The 5,393-nt window shown below is 37.6% G+C and overlaps 1 pseudogene; it reads left to right on the plus strand.

Annotated features, from left to right (window-relative positions):
* Window positions 1-2,460: 2,460 nt before the first annotated feature.
* LOC149168753 (F-box protein GID2 pseudogene) lies at window positions 2,461-4,108 on the plus strand (annotated as a pseudogene).
* Window positions 4,109-5,393: the final 1,285 nt, after the last annotated feature.

Raw genomic sequence — 5,393 nt, forward strand, 5'->3', positions numbered from 1 at the left:
GAAGGGGTCAAAGTTCGGTACCTGCACTAGAACTTTGTTACCTGGTCATCCTAATCTTCTGTCCTTTTGACCTCCAGCCATTTCGATCATCCCGAGCTCCCGAGTCTTTGAATGGATTTATAGTTTGTCATCTTTTTCGATGTTATATGTTTTCAATAAAACTAAGTACTCGTTTAAGAATCAACTTAATAAGCATGTCCTCACTACATCTCGTGGACATGATACCAATGACGGTGCCTAGTGCAAGGCCACGGAAAACCCTAACCCTGAGAAAGGGTGGAGGTTTATGAAAAATCAACCTTTTCATACTTTTTCTTTGCTGGCTTGCTTTAGACCAAATTTAAAGTAAAATGATCTCCATATAGCATTTGACTAAGTTAATAAAGGGTACTCTCATTTTTCTATGTTGTTAGGCTTTGACGCACATAGATCTCATACATTTATTTTTAATTGTGATATGACATTTTAATCCGCTTGTATTCTTTTACCTTATTAGAGGCGTGAATCAATTAATCTATTTGAAACATGGGAAGGAATCACGAAAAAGATTTTGATACTTCTAGTGTCAATCGTGTAGTAAGTTTTTACATATAGTTAGCATGTGATGCAAAAATTTATTTGATTATAGTTAGAATCAGAAATAAAATTATGTTATGCCTTACTTGTTTGGCCTTCAATATTGTATTGTGCTTTGCTTGTTTGGCTTTTGTTTTATTTTACTTTCTTGGCTTTTAATCCTTTTTTCCTTTGGGGTAAGGGAAGTTAATCCTAGTTACATGCACTAACCAGGTTTATAGGTTGAAACGGTGAATAAGGGTATGCCACACTTACTACACATTATTACCATGATACTTTAAAGTTCTTACGTGTCAAACATTTATTATCTATTCAAAGAGCATTGCCTTAAGGATTTATTTTAAGGTAAGATTATATTTTTTATAATATTAATTAAATTAATTAATAAAAGATTGAATCAAAGATTTTATAATATTTTTATATAACACTTTCAGATATTTTGTGCCATAAACTTTTTTTTATAGTTGGAAAATTTGTAATTATATTAGTTGTGAAATTAGAAATGGGATAGTTGTTATTGGCTTTTATGAAGTCACTTTGAACTACCTTGTTCGTAACGGGACAAAAAAGACACTCTTACCAAATGCTTCAGGGTATTAGGTCGTTAATTTGTTTCTTTACATTCAAAAAAGACAACTTTTAAAGGAGCATATTTTCCTTACCCGATAAAGATAACTCCTAGCCAAACAAAACAAAAGAAATTTTAGAGCAAATTTTCCTTACATTTCAACATATTTTCCTTACGTTTGAAAAAAACAACTCTTAGCCAAGAAAAAACAATTTTATAGGATATTTTTACATAACATGTTTGCATGTTTTGTCTAATAAACTTCCCCCGAAATCTTGTTCCCAAAAACTATCATAACTAAGTTGTCAACGGTTGAGACAACTATTTGTGAATTGAAAAGAAACCACACCAATTGGAATTACCTCAGAGACTTTCATTCCTATAAAATACTCATAGTTCTTGGGCTTGCATTCCTTATGTCTGAAAAAGACAAACTCTTACCCAAATAATTTTAAAAATAATTTTAAAAATAAATTTTAAATTTACCCTAAATTTTAACTAAATTAATATTAATACTACTGAATTATTCTAAATTTACTATTGGATTATTGTAAATTTTCCTTTACCCATTATTAATGCTGCAACCAAACGACCACCTGTTTCTATCCCAAATTAATGAATCACTGAGAAGTATTTCATTGATTCCCCAGTTTTCTCCAAATCCATAACTCCATTGCCAAAACCCAACCAAGCGACCCAGTTGGACCAGAGCCTCATCCCTTCGCGGATTAATTGGCTAATTATTGTAACTTTAATCGAATACTAATTGCAACATGATATTGTTCTCTCGCTTTCTTTCTGGTTGTGCAAATTATTGCAACATGATATTGTTCTCTCTCTTTGTTTGAGGTTGTGCAAATTATTGTGCGAATTAAAAAATAGAATGGACGTGATCCCTAATTTAGTGGCCGCAATATCTATGAGATAGAATGTCTGATTTTCAGCATGAATTAGCTGAAATCGTACGACTTTAATTAAATACGAAAAAACTTAGATGAAAGTGTATAAAATTTGTGTAGTGGTTGCATTGATTGCGCCGATGCAGTCGAAAATGGATGAAACTAGCGGCCAAAGCCAAATTGATAAAGACATGCCGCATTTTTCACAGCACTCAGAGAGTATTAATGAATATCTTTCCACTTCCAGCACCATCAAAATCTTTCAACTTTACCAGTTACAAAACCAAAAGTCTGGACTCTCTGTTGAAGTTTGCTGCACGGAAATGGGGATGAAAAAAACATAACCCTAACAAATGAGAAAAAAAAATAACCAGAACGAAAAAGCATTAAAGCTTTCAGGTAAAGGAGTTATGCATGTAAAGGAGTTATGATCAGTTCTCCCGCAGCACGCGGCTAAAATATTTTATTTATATATTTAGCCGGCTAGGTTTCATAATCCAGAGGATCCACACGCATCGTCCCCCGGGCTAACAGCCTGCCTAGATTGATCTGGCCAGAGCAGACAGACGCTGTCACTTCTTCAAAATTTCAGATACCAAGTTAAATCAAATTTAATTTAATATTTATACCCTGCTGCTGCTGCCTGGTAAAGACGACGGCAGGGCATTTGTCGTGTGCGGGAGTTGGAATTTACTGAACAGTTCTCTCGCCTCCTCGGCTACTACTACTAGTTAACAGTCTGCCTCGTCCAACGTGCCAAAGAGGGGTTCTCTTTATCCTCTTCTCCCTTGGCTTCTTCCCCCGCATGATTCCCCCTCCTTCCCATTCGATGCCAGTTGCCACGTTCCCTTCTTTCACTCAAATTTAATTAATTAAACTTGCACCGTCCCCACCTTCCCCCACTAAACGAGTAGACTCTACAGCCTCTCCTATTTCGTTAATATTTAGGGGCTCTCCCGCTTTTGATTCTTTCTCGCAATTCTGTAGGGTGTAAGGTACATGTACATTTTTGTCTCCGCTCATTCACTCTTTATAAGATCATTCAAGCTAAAGATCAAGATCAAGATCAAGATCAAGATTCAAGATAAAGATCAAGATCAAGAATCAAGATTCAAGATCAGTCGCGTTAAAGATCAAGTTCAGTCGTGTTGAGTCGCGCTCTGTAACACACGATGATGCGAGAATACAGCTTGCAGGTTCAATGCGGCGAACAGCAAGGGCAGGAGATTAAGGTGAAGAAAATGAGGCGGGAAGAACACGGCGGTGGTTCCATTAAGTCTTGTTCCGAGGACGTGTTGTTCGAGGTGTTGAAGCATTTGGATTCTAAGTCTCTGGCGATCGCCGCCTGTGTGAGCCGCCGCTGGAAGCGCGCCGCCGAAGAGGAGGCGCTGTGGGAAGGCATTTGTGCCAAGCATTGGCCTGAAGAGGTTCTGTATGCTTCCCAGTCGGGGCAGCTGAGGAGCGTTGTTTTGGCCTTGGGAGGCTTTCGTCGTCTTTATGTCTATTGCTTACGACCGCTGCTGGATCCTCTGCATCATCTTCTGGATCAACCTAACAAGAAAGAATGGAGTAAAGACCAAGTCCATCTTTCTCTTTCGCTCTTTTCCATCGACTGTTACGAGAGATTGGGGCGTCGGTCCAACTGCCCCACATCTTTGAGGTTTCTCTGCAAGCCCTCTCATCATCTCACCTCCTCCACTTCCTCCTCTTCTTCATTTTCTTTGTACAAGGGAGCTCCCTCTTCTTCTACAGGTCTCTAATTGTGGTGACGCGCGCGCCCCCTTATAGGTGTTAGTAGTAATGTGTTTCTGTTATGTTATGTTTTTTCCTCTAAGCGTGAGTTTCAGAATGGACATGCAATTGACAGTTTCAGAATTACAGTCCATTGTGAAACCACCGTGTAGAAGAATTTTGATGCCCACAAACATCATGTGGGCGGGCGGCTATAACCCAAACTCTGTATGTGTGAGTTTGCTTTGTAGGGGCTCTCATGTCCATTAATACAAACGCTTTCTCTGTTGTTATTTTCACTGGTAAATTCTGGCCATGAATATATATTCTAACAGTTAAACTCTTGAATAAATTATTTAGCAAGCGGATTGTTGATGAGAAGCTAATAGCGTTCATTGTGAAATTACATAGAAAAAAAATTGAATGCAGAAATCAGATGGCGAGGCAAGGCAATATGTCCCTTAAACTATCTTTAGCCTCCTCGACTTTAAAATAATTTCTGCTTCTTCTGTATCTGTTATGTCATGTTGCAGAGTGTGATATTTTCAGTTGAAACTTGGCAATGGCATCCTCTTTGTTTATTGTTAGGTGTTGTCAGAGAAAGAGGAAAAAAAAGGCCCGTCAGTACGTCGTCTTATTTGCAGTCTGGTACAGCGCGTTAATTCAGTTTTAGCCAAACTTTGACCAATTTAAATGCTCCTGTTGTTATCCTCCACAATACGATATCTGCATCCCACATTTATTAATGACGAACAACTATTCACCATTAATGCATGGCAATGATTCCTCAGTGCCCAATTTCTGCATACGACAAAACATTGAGAGGCACGGCATCATCCCCTTTCGTTCAGAAATTCAACGACTCTTGTGATCTGTATCCTATTTCTCACCATTTCATGCAATCACGCAAAGATCTTGTCTTGTAAATATTCATATCTTCAGTAATAGTGAATTCTTGTGAGCATGACTCAGGCTTCCACACTCAGTGGAGGGCCGAGGCGAAATTTTGCGGACTAAAAAGACATTGTTATCATTATACAAGACATACCAGATCGTTTTTGATACCCACTGCTGCAATCAACATCGTTTTACACATTTGCCGGTATTTTCAAATTCCGTGTCTCACTGAACAAGAGCCCACCATTACTTTTTTAATGTAGCTTTAATTTCTTTAGAATTTTAAATGATGGCTAAGGAATCCAAAACTTGCATTTTGTCCGGATCATAAAAGTTCTCACAGGCCCCACTACCCACTGAACTTTGAAGCTCAAAATAGCCCAGCCATGAAATTACGGCCATCCTTATCTACCCTACTATGTACTATTAGCTGATTATAGGTTGTTGGATTTGAATTGGTTTTATGGCAATTTTCATGTATCTTATTAGGGAGATTAAAGATAGTTGAATTTGAATTGGTTTTAAATCCAACAACTTTATATCAAAATGGATATGGACAACATAAAATTACCTTCTTCTTTTTTTATCATCAGAACTACTTACAGAATTTTAAATACTTCACTTTTGAAAGATTCTGATATAACTATCTTGAGTTCCCTGGGATTCCAGTGCATGAAAATTCCGAAAGTATGCAAAATTCCGACTCTTACCAGTACATGCCA

The sequence above is a fragment of the Pinus tabuliformis genome, chromosome 4_2, assembly GCF_031772625.1.
Source record: "Pinus tabuliformis cultivar Carrire ecotype Pingquan chromosome 4_2, CPIR1, whole genome shotgun sequence".
Lineage (NCBI taxonomy): Eukaryota > Viridiplantae > Streptophyta > Pinopsida > Pinales > Pinaceae > Pinus > Pinus tabuliformis.